This window comes from Centropristis striata, chromosome 10 (genome assembly GCF_030273125.1).
Source record: "Centropristis striata isolate RG_2023a ecotype Rhode Island chromosome 10, C.striata_1.0, whole genome shotgun sequence".
NCBI lineage: Eukaryota > Metazoa > Chordata > Actinopteri > Perciformes > Serranidae > Centropristis > Centropristis striata.
Window position 1 is genome coordinate 10,051,556 of NC_081526.1, and position 12,125 is coordinate 10,063,680.

The 12,125-nt window shown below is 40.8% G+C and overlaps 1 long non-coding RNA gene across 1 annotated transcript in view; it reads right to left on the reverse strand.

The window, feature by feature from the left end:
• Positions 1 to 6,566: 6,566 nt before the first annotated feature.
• The window catches only part of LOC131979487 (uncharacterized), a 66,864-nt gene continuing 61,305 nt past the window's right edge, over positions 6,567 to 12,125 (reverse strand). Inside the window, exon 3 of the long non-coding RNA XR_009395065.1 lies at positions 6,567 to 6,769. This is a non-coding gene — a long non-coding RNA (uncharacterized LOC131979487). The remainder of the gene's footprint in view (positions 6,770 to 12,125) is intronic.

Below are 12,125 nucleotides of genomic sequence, written 5' to 3' on the forward strand. Positions count from 1 at the left end.
CTGCAACACAAGTTTCCATTGGTGGAACTGCGGGTTTGGCAGCTTCGGGTAAGCTTTCAAAAAGATATCATGGGTTGGGGCAGGCGGGTCAAAAAGTAATGACAAAGTGTAATCGGGCACGCAGAAATGTGCTGGCCACTGCTAAAATATAGAGGTTGAACTACAGATGAAATTACAGTAATATTGCATGCAATAGTCCACCATCTTCCCGTCTCTGTCACCCTCTCTCACACACACACTGAGCTGTTGCGCTCAGTCCGTGTTTCAGTCCTAAGTGCTTATAATTGCACTATTCTAAAGTAAAAAGTTGGCTCTCACAATGTTTTGAGGGAGTCATTAGGGCTGATAATTCACTCTGTGGGGTTTCGTAATAGACAGAGGATATGAGGATATTTTGCAGGACTGGGTGCACCCTGGGGTGTCAGTGCTGTTCAGTCAAGAAATCTCCACATGAGATTAAGACAATAACTATAAACAGATTGGAGAATGATTGCAGAACCACTCCAGTTACCCCCTGCACAGATCGCGTAGATGACAACATTACAGGGAAGGGCCCAAACTGAAGTTTTTGATGCTTCTGTCAAAAAGAATGACATCGCCAGACTAATTCAAAATTCCGATGAACATTTCCGTTATTTTTTTTAAGGGCAGTTATAAATGCAGACCAAAATGCCTTCAAATTGACTTACAACCAATTGGAGCAACAAATCGTGTAAGGCGGCGCTGAATGACATGCGAAAGTTGGGCTGGTGCTTGGTCAGTTTTCAACCAGAAAAAAATTAGGAGGCCTGTTCACAAACTTTCTTATAATATATTGTCAACAGTGTCAGATTTTATTAATCAAATCTCATGAAATGCAGTCAAAAATGCTAATGCCAGTACTTTAGCTGAGTGCTTTAGCTGCGCATAATCTAACGTTCTAGTAATTACTTTGTGTATACCTTTATATTGTATACAGTTTTATAGGTCTCTGTATTCATGAAACTTTTCCTTTGAAAATTTGTATTTGAAAGAAGCAAAATAGCAGATTTTTCAAGAAAATTAAGGTTGTTAAGACACCACAATATATAGAAAAAAAAACGTAATTACTAACATTAAGGACATTAACATTAGGAGCATTCAATGAACCTAAAGTAATTTCTATCAGTATCACCCACCACAGTGAATGCTAAAGTGCTATCATGGAGCACAAGAATGTATGGATAGCTCCATCAGCCAACCAATCTCCGGTGTATTCCTACAGGACAATGCCCTTTAACCTTTGAGAATGTATACTGCCACAGCAATCAAAATGATTGGTCCCTTCCTCCTCTGATTGTACACTGTGATCGGCGCGGTCAGCAGCCTTTTAGGTGAAACCAAAACCTTCAGAAACACCACACTAAATAGTAAAACCACACCACAATAAAAGGTTCACACTATATCAAAACAAATTGTGGCCACTAAAGGAATCAATTTTTGACATTTCACCTCCATCTATCGAGAGTTCACTGACCCTGGCTCTTAAATTTACAGCTCGGTACAGCCTCAATCAAAGTGTTTGTCAGCAACACATTTTGTCGAAAGTTTTAGTGTAACACACTGCAGATCATGACATGTATGGATTTAATGGGCCCTTGAGCCACCCTTATATCTCATGTCGTTCACAAAGGATAAATATCTTAGCTCTCAGTGTAATAACACAGGAGGAGATTTGTGGATGAAACCCCCATTTCTAATCTTAGATCTATTAAAGTGCTTCTGAATGAATCATCAAAGCTATTGATGTCACTATGGGCTTGTTAGCTGGATCCTAGAGTCAATAACAATTTCTGATGGGGTTTGTAGGAATGGTCACAAACAGTAACTTTTCATGACCAATTGTGATATAGTCTATTGAAAAAAAAAAATATATATATATTTTTATATATATAGACAGTGAGCGTATTATATTTGTATTTACATTTTGTTTCTCGAGATTAGTAAATGTTTGGTGCTTTATTTTATGCAGGTGGTAAACTTATGAGAAGTTAACTGTTAACAGTATCTTTTCCTGCTTTTGTACAGTCAAGCACTTTGTAGCACGAGGTTAAGATGACATGTCAGCAGTCAGGAAAGAGATGCCAGCAAAGAGGAAAATCTAATCCCAAATCTTTCTTTTTCCAGGAAAAAACACAAACCCACCATCCAGGTTTCTTTTGAGAACCAGAGAGAAGAGAACTACTCAAGCTGAGGATTCCCTCTAAGCAGCAGAGATGACTTTCTCCATCGCGGTGAGAGGCTGTTCCGTTAGCCCGGGGAGAGGGATCATGAGTACAATATTGACTTTAAATTACAGCAATAGCTGCTGCTCATGCTGTCTCAGGACCATGCTGCGGATCAAACACAAAGATCAGGCCAGGATTAAGGAGAAAGCCACTGACAAGCGCCGAGCCGCCTCTCTGCTGCGGCAGCACGCGTACTCACACAGCACCTCCCAAATCTCACACTAAGCTCTCCCCCGCCTCTCAACATGTAACACACAGACCTTACACTCATCTCATTTGGATTTCAAAGGCAAAATTGATTACAAACAAAATAATCTAAACACAAGGGCTAAAGGCGGCTGGTTGTGTTTGTGTGTGTGTGTGTGTGTGGACTTTTTGTGGATAGATTTATTGTGAGGACAGTAGCATTTCCTCCCTGATGGTGAAGACTCTCACGTTTTGCTCACAGGATACAGCCGTGTTCTTGCAACGCCTTGTAACTGGGCTTTTATTTTCCTTTTCCTGGCAGTTAAACACAAATAACAGCATGGATGATGTGCTGGGATTCATTGTCTGCGCTCAGGGAGGAGTGCAGGATATGACTGGTGTGATAAATGATCATGCCTTGTGCTTGGCGTGACAAAGGAACTGCGGCACAATCTGCATGTGCTCCATCCTTTCGCCATCATTAGGTGTAATTGGGACTCATGGCGAGGCGTGTTCTTTTTCCGCTGTGGAAGTATCTGGGAATGAAGCTGCAACTCCTAATAGGACGAGCTGCAGAAAGGAGACAAGTCCAGGGGCCACTGCTACAGCAATAAAAGTATGTCCCAATATCACACAGCTGGCCTAAATGAAAGCTCAACAGATATGGGCTTGTGTCAAATCTCCGTTATTCTAATGTCAAACCAACTCTATTGTCATGTCAAACTACTCTTTCTTATGTTGACCTTCAAGGGGCTGGTATTGACATGCGTCTGCAGAACGTGGAACGTGTTCCTTCACTCTAAACAGCACCTGTGCAAAAAAAAAACTAAAAATCACAACACCCAGTCAGGCACTGATTACAGTGCTGCTCATTAGCTATAATGGGGATGCATGTGGAATTTACAGCATTGTGTAACAAGGTTAAAAACAGACTCATGAATCCTACTATTCATGCACCCTTTTTTCCTGCAGCACGATTATTCATCATTAAGACGAGAGTATCCAAACACTGCTGCAGCAAGTTGGGACTAAACTGGCAGAGTAGTAATAGATGTGGAGGGGTAAACGAGCCTGCAAGTTGCCCCTGTTTGTCAACCAAATACTCCAAGACCCCCATGTGCACTGTTTAAATGTAGTAAGTTCTAGCAGCAGCAGAAACACAAAGTCTTTGTTTCGTGACCTCAGCCTGTATATCCTTTCCCCTCCTTTGAATCAAAGCCCCCACACCATCTTTAGCATTTAGAATTAATTGCACAGTTATCCTCAAATTAATTCCTAACTGTTTTACAACACACAGAGAGAAAAGGGCAAACCAATTATTATTCTGTTTTCACCTTACAGAGGGGGATATTATGCAAATGATCCTCTCTACATGAGAAGGAAAAGGGGCTTTATTTTCCTCAGCAGATGCTGCCTAGACAGTCTTGCGTTCTGTGGGGGACAGGAAGTGGGGATGCTGTGAAGATCTGATCGCTCCACCTGGCTTCCTACTGACTCCATATCCAAGCAATAATAGAAAACACACTGATTAATTATTTATTTCAAAGAATCATTTTTTTCTATATTTCACGTTGGACAACTAAGGTTAAAAGGAATGTTCCAAGTGCTGTCTGGAAGTATTTTACAACTTCTGCACTTACGAGCTAGAGGTGTTTCTTGATGGAAGACAAAGTCCCTCGGCTACACAGACCTGCAAAATGTTTTATTTGCTACTTTCCCAGGAAGAGAATACATACAAAGAGCGAGCAGCGAGCCTGTGAGCCAGACATCAAGAAGTGGCTGACAGAATGGTGATGCTGGGTTTCAGAGAGGACAGGGGGCATCTCACCTCCCTCGGCTGCTCCGCACTTCTGACCACAGCGAGTGTTTATTAATCTGAGACCTTGAGACCTCGGAGAAGTTGCTAAATGAAAACTAAAACACAGACACGCAGCATTTCTAACTTCTTAACAGTCAAGAGCCATAACGCTTCGCAACGAGCTGATTTAAAATCGTCTTCCGAGGTGGAACAAACAAAAGCTTTAATGAGCTGTAATGATGAGTTAAGGTCAAAGCACTTATCATCTTTACAAATCAGGAGAAGATGTGCTCATGGAAATAAGCTCCCATGAGTATCCATCATCACCTCAAAAAACTGCATGCAGTGGCACAGCTCCAGGTGCTCGAGCAAATTGGGCTTTCGATGTGGGATGGATCAAACGCCGACTCAATATTCATTATTCTCTCTGACTGTGATCTGCTGCAGATCTGTGAGTGGGTGAGGGTAATTGTGTACCTCATTGTGCGCATGTTTGCACCCAAACTTAATCATGATGTCAGGCTGTTAATAAAAGGTTATTAAAGGAACAAAGATCCAGGTTTTACATATGTTAGGCAGGGGAGGTCTCGGGAACTCCTGTCTCTGAGGTAAACATGGGCCTTCATGACAAATGATGCACATGCTGAGATCAGATAGTTAACAAGAGATCCCCTTATTAACCAGGTCTGCATAGATAATTGGCACTTGAGCCTCACATTTTGAATCTGGCCTGAGCAGTGTCATTTATCAAGAACCCAAGCATGCTGTCAGGGCTCCATAATAAGCTGCAGTAACTGATGAATCAAGATTAAGCAGATAGATTGAGAATGAAGGAGGAGAAAATGGGCCACAGCTACATTGCAGGGGGGCTTCGCTTGATATTCATAACATTAAAGCGGTATGATTCCTTACAGGGAGGAACCTATCCTGTATTAGAGCCGATAGTTGTAAAACTGCTCCAGCCCGACAGCGTCATGATGAAGAGTCCCGATGTAGATTGCAACACTTTGCTCTAATCTGCATGTGCTGCGTGCAAGCTGTTTGACCTGGAGAGGGAGAATTTGAATTGTTGGCTTGGTAGAACATTTCAAATTCTCCCTCAAAAGCCAGACCTTTTCCCAAAGACTTCATAAGAGCTCTTAAAATATTTGATAAATAGAAAGGCAATCGGAAAGCATATAACTCTGTCCTATTTGCAATGTTAACATAAGTAAAAAATGATTTGTGCATCCACGCTGTGATTTGGATACGCTCCAAAATTTAATGGGCTCTTCCTTGGACCATGCCACACCCTTCCACCAAGTTTCATGAAAATTGGGCCAGTAGATTTTCAATTATCTGGCTGACAAACAGACAAACTGGACCGAAAACACAAGCCCCTTGTTGGAGGTAATGACATCAGAGAGTAAATCAGCAACAAATTGTATTGGAATCGATTAATGCTAAATGTTTTAGTCAAAGGTTTTAGCTTTTGTGTGAGGAATTTCTACCTCCGATCCTTCAATATGTCACCTTGGGCTCTGGGAAAATATATGGGCATTTTCTGACATTTCTTATACAAAACTAATAGTAATCAAAAATCAAGACTATGGCAGATGAAATGATTATGCAAACGATTGCATTTTAAAGTCAACATTACTTTCATTTGCCAAGCATGAATACGACTCATACAAAGCAGCCATAGATCTCATTGTTCCTCGGGTTCAGTAATAACTATTGTTCACAGTTTGAGCAAATTGTTGTTGTTATACAATATAATTGGCATTAGCTAAACAATGCAGGAGCACATTATGCCTATTACTGCTGCACAACTATATCAATCAAAATAATTATAGCAGATACAACTTCCTCATCAGAGCAACATAATTAGGTGCATTCATTTCAATCTCATTGCTTTCCACTGGCTGGTCACTGGGTGTGTTTTCACAGCCTTTTAATGTGATTATAAATGTGCATGTGTGTGTGTTCACCATCCCTGTTTTTATCTCACTGGTATATAAGTGTGAGATAATTACAGATGATGGGCCGGTGATCAGCTGCAGGTATGGGAGCCACCTCAGGCCTCGCCCAGCCTTGCACCTCCAGCACTCCCCTGCTCTGTCAGGCATGTTTGGCAGCGACTCCTTTCCCTAAGTCTCCAGCTGTCCAGTGGGGTGCGCCAAGTCACAGCAGGAGTGCCTGACTCTCCATCTATGGCCCGTCTCTTTCTAGGAGTGTGAGATGTGTGTGTGTGTTAGGAGGGGAAGCGAGGGGGGTGTGGGGGTGGAGGGGGTCGTCTCTGTACTCGCATTACTCACTAGCAGACGGAGCACGCTGCCAGCGCCCAGCATGTCCGCCCACACGCCCCTGCCCTGCCGGTTAGACCTCACGGTTGGAGGAGATGATGGAGAGAATCTGGGATCCAGGAGGGGGGTGGATCCAGAGGAATCTGAGAGACAGAGAGAGACAGACAGAAGCCCAGAAGCTTACCTCCATCCCACAGGCCGATCCTCGGACAGCCCGACCTGATATGGTAGTCTGAAGTCTCCTTGTTGGGGTTCTTTTGGGGGGAAAGACAGGAGGGGAGTTTCAGTGAAATGATAGCTAAATGATTTGTTGGCTTTTAAATGATCACCATCACCATCCCTTATTAGTGTACCATGCATTCTACAGGCATCTTTCTTAGCAAAGCAGCCTAATGTTGATACTGTAGACAATTTCGTAATTTATTTTTACAGCCTGACCGACTCTATAAGAGTAATTAATGTAACATATTATTTTTTTAAAAACTGCATTTTTAAATTATTTATATGGAATTTAAAAATGTATAATTGCAAAAAGTTAAAGAGGCACCACTGTGTACTTCGTGTCATTTTTTTAAAGTAATTATTAACAGCATTAGTAGAATAAGTGGCTTCTAGCAAACAAAGACAAAAAGCATTTAAATGTAGCAATTAGTTATATATTAATAATGCAGCTTGGCGAAGAATTGTGGCAGAAAACAGCAGAAACACTGGGACAAATTCTCAACAACAAATCCTCATCCAAACAGAAGTAAGTAGGGCTCATTACTAGCAGCCAGCATTACTTTCATGTGCCCACAGGGGGCTCTAGTGTACCACACATTTTACTGCCAAGACTCAGTTAGCGGCTGTTTAGAGACCAGGGTGCTGATTGTGTTGAGGGTAGACCTTTTGAACTGCTGTGCTGTACGATTGATATAAACATTAACCAAGCTTATACACAAATCAGGACATAAGCATGCTGTAATGATGCAAATTAAATACAAAACAGGGTAAAAACAGTTAAACCAAAACAGAGATGTACTCATAACGTAATGTAGCACTGCATCAAAGTAGTGCAAAAACCTGTAAAAAAAGCTGAAAGCCTGAGTGAATACACACCTCATCTTGATCCCGATATTTCTGACTATGTGTGTGTGTGTGTGTGTGTGTCTGTATGAAATTCCAAGGTGGTGAACAGTACTTGATGAGCTAGCTCTGGAGACCTCTGAATTTTAATGATGTTGGAGATGATATTGTGTGTCCTTCAGCTTGTTATACTGACACAAGCACTCCATAAATCATCATACCTAGCTATCGTAAAATCAATACCAAACTGCTACCTCAGCGCTAACCCGTAATAAGTTTTTCAGCCATCTAACAGCTTAAACTTTGCTGTAATGCCGTTCGACCTATAGGTTAAGATCAGAGCATGCTTAATTTGTTTTGTAATAGAGACTTTCTAATCCTTAATGAAGCGCCTATTAGGGAGGCTTTTGTTGGCACATTGGTGATCAGTTGGTGGAACAGCCACTGCAATTAAGTTTGAATCTTTGTCCTGGAGCAAAAAAAGGAAAAAGAAAATAAAAAAAGGGGGTGGGGGGGAAAAAAGGGAAAAGCTTGAACGGTCAATAAATGTTAATCCAGTCAGAACTCGTCTGTGCCTTTGAACAGGACTCACGCTGGGTTTTTTTCACATGCACTTGTTTCATCCTTCCCTAAGAGAGGCCATCCCTTAAGGATACTGCCACTGATCCTGAGACCAGACTACCACTCACTAATAAGAGCCCATGTGTAAGCAATATTGTCCACATTAAACACATTATTACCAGGCTTTGTGTAAAACATAAGCCGTAAATACAGTCACAGAAATTGCTCCTACGAAAATGTAAGACTGTTTCTCGTAAAGAAATAATGAGACTGCAATAAGGTTATTGTGGGAAAGTTAAAATATATAAAAGTTGCCGTTATATAAGTTTGCTTGATAGATGGAAGAATTCATTGCTAATTTTTGCTCTTTTTGCACTATAATGATCTCTGCACACTTTCCCCAAACACCAAACAAGATGCAAATAACAAAGGAAAACTGAAAATGACAAGCCTCATGTAACCTTGTGGGCTTGTTTTTTTCCTCTTTCTTTCTTTTTTTTTTTTTTTTAGAATGATAGCTATAACTGGGGCAGCATTTCTGAGACACACAACATATGTAAAAGCCTTTGCACAAGAGAGAAGCCATTGCCACAATTTCTGAAGCGTAAACAGCTTATGAAAGTCAAATGGATATGTGGCATAATCTGACACGGCGAGTCGCTGCTTCAAAAACATCCCTAACAAACCACGATGCCAGACAACAGCGACGACGGTTGCATGTTTTTAAACGCTCCACAGGTGATCGTGCTGTGATGTCAGCCAGTCGCAAGCCAACAAATGAAATTAGTCAGGTATTTCACATGAGAATATCAGAACTTTTGTTTTATATAAAGTGTTAATGAACAATATGAGTCCAAACAGTGTATAATTCATAAATTCAAGCTTTCGGTTTACACTCCAGTGGAGGTTGAATGAACAAAAAACACTAACATTGGGTCACAACCCGAAAATTTCAGGTTCCACAGATTAAACATTAAAGTGGCACCACTGTCGGCTTATAACTCATTTTTTTGGCATGGGAAACACCCACATACCCATGGTTTTTGGGGAAACTGACATTGGCTGTGATTTACACACAGTAAGAGGTGGTAACCAATTGTCAGAGGTCTTGCTGGTTGACCCTGGAACATCTGTGTTTAGGGTCTGTTGCTGATTACACAGCAAAGGAGGCAGCTAAGAACACAATATAGCCCTGGAAATAGTGCAGTCTGAAAAATATATTACACTTGAATGGCAGCAACAAATAATGGATTTTTTTAAATGTAATGTTGTGGCAAAACAGGCAAATATTCCTAGGGGTCCAGTAATATTAAAGGCATTATGCAAAAATAAATTGGTTGAGTTACACTCTGCTGTTTCGTGCTGGATGTGTCTTCTGTCCTGTCAAAAATCCTTTGGTAAAGATGAATCTTTACTGATAAATCTTGGTGAATTAAATGTTGACACTTTTTCTGATACCAATGCAAAGGTATAAAACACTTTACCAACAAAAACTGTATGTAACATGTAACAAGTCTCTCCAAAATAAGGCAGACAGCATTTTCCAAAAGATAATTAGTGCAAATGTGACATGCAGATCTTCTTAGTAGAAAAGGTCAAAGAATAAAAAAAACATAGAATTTCAGAGTTTGTTTTTGAAACTCACATTAATTATCAAATTCAGACTAATGATGATTGAAATTTGGCTGATTGATTTCTTTCTCAGAATTTTGATATGGAGCCTTATTTTACAATGGAAATATATAATGCCATTATTAGAGTTTGATAGTTCAGAGTTGTTCACATTTTTTTAACGTAGTTTCCCCATTGACCCACTTTTCCCTTTTTATTTACACACCATGTTGTTAAGTTCTTAGGCAGATAAATGCTGATATATTGTCAGATTTCCAAAGTATGTTTATTTACTTCTTGTCCTAAAATAATTTAAAAAAAATTGAAATGCAGATTGTTGCCACCACAGTTTCTGGTAAACACGATGTGTAGTTAAAGTGTTTCTCTGTGACAAAGTCTGAATACAAAGGTATTTTATATTCACCAAATAAAAAATGATTAAGTGTAAACCTGATTCCTTTAAAATGATTAGAGTTGGTGTTATGTTAATCAGATTATGAAATGATTGTTAAGTTTGTATTTTTAACTATTTTAGACTTGATGGCGACATGTCTTTATGTTCAATCGTCTAAGAAAACCATAGCAAGATCAAAGGACGGACAGATACTGTATACATGATTTCCTTAAGGTACATTTACCCTTTAAGAACAGAGAATCAGTCTGGTTCTGTGTTGTTTAGGCTGTAGGTGTTGTGGGCAGACATTAAAATCAAAAGCATTTGTTGCAATGCAATATCTTCGGCATTGATTTTAATAAGGAATCAATACACGTCTTTGGGTGCAATTTACAGTAGGCTTTCTAACATCAGTGCTGCGTTTGTAAATGGCGATGACAACAGTCATGAACTTACAAAAGATGTTGACATGGTGACTTTGCAGAGAAGTCTTTTATTTGAATACAGGACTAAATTGAAGCAGCCTGGTATCTTGCATGTCTGTCACAGGCCTCCCCTGTGGCTGAGGCTGTTAGGGACTGGCTAGGCCAAACCGGGGCAGGGAGCTACAGCAGGGGGAGGGGAGGATTTATACTTAAGGCCAGAGCTGGGATCCGTCAGTGTGGGCGGGTTGGGTCGTCTTTAGCGTGACCTGCCACCTCTGACGGAGCTCTGAAAAGTGCAATCTGACCCTAAATGCTGAGCAGTCGTCCCTCTCTGGCACAAGCCTGCGTCATCTGAATGACGCCCGCATACTGTAGTGTAATACCCCTCTATTTATACTGTCCATTCATGCTATTTGTAAATTACAATCTGGATAATGTTTATAAGAAATGAAGAGGGACAAAAATCGAAATTCTAAGTCCAGAATTATGATTAAAAAATGCGGCAAACCAGTTCCTTTTCTACATGAAAAATACAGCAATGCCTCTCAATTAAACCCACACAGCAGCAACCACCACTTTAGACACATAGATGTAGTTTTTCACAATTGTATGATCTGCCAAAAAGTCCAGACTCGCCCTTTGTTGAGCATCTACAGTGAAAGAAACACGGATAATAAAGGTCTCTTTATGATGAGGCTCCTGCACACAGAGCCACAAAAAACTTAAGAAAAAAGATCTATCAAGAGGTGGGAATTACATTGCCCTGTGCTGGGGGTGGGAAAAATGAAGCAGGCATTTGTGAGCTAGCTGGCAACATAACCTTCAGAAACATCCTATTTTTCATTAGTTGTGTCGGACAGCTATGCCTTTAATAACATTCATCCCCGCACCAAGGAGAGGATAACTCAAGCTTTAGGCACATAATGAATGGGAGAATAGGCCCTGGCGCTGTTAAGAACAGGAGGGCTTGCCAAACAGGCAGAGCTGCACTGCTGCACTCATGGCAAGCCTTTCACTGCACGGCATCCTCCTGTATTAACGCCATGCAAATGAACAGTCAGATGCTTCCTGAGGTGGCTCTCTAATGTGGCCTTGTTAATTACTGTCATTAGAGCCGGGGCTAGGAGAGAGGACTAACAAGCCACCGTCCTCATGATCTCTGCATTTGAAAGTCATCTTCGGCAATAAAAACATGTCAGAACCCCAGTAAGAAAATTGCAAATTGCCAAATTTGCTGACAGAGTGGAAAATTTTCTGCTGACTCCAAGCAGCCTGCCAGTGATGGATGCATTCTTGACACAGTCTTGGTGTTTAGACTTAAGAAATAATGAGTATCAATGTCCCAGCCGTGGAATATGCAAAGATGAAAGAGCGCTGTGTGGGTTTAATTAAGGGAAGCAGAGGCAGGAGCTGCTTTCAAACAGAGTGACCCAACATGATCAGGTTCTTATTGCTGTCATTTTTGTGCTGAAATATGGACGGTAAGGTACCGGCAGTGCTTTAATAAGACCGACGTAATGTCACAGCAAGCGAGGCCGAGGCAGATAGTGAATT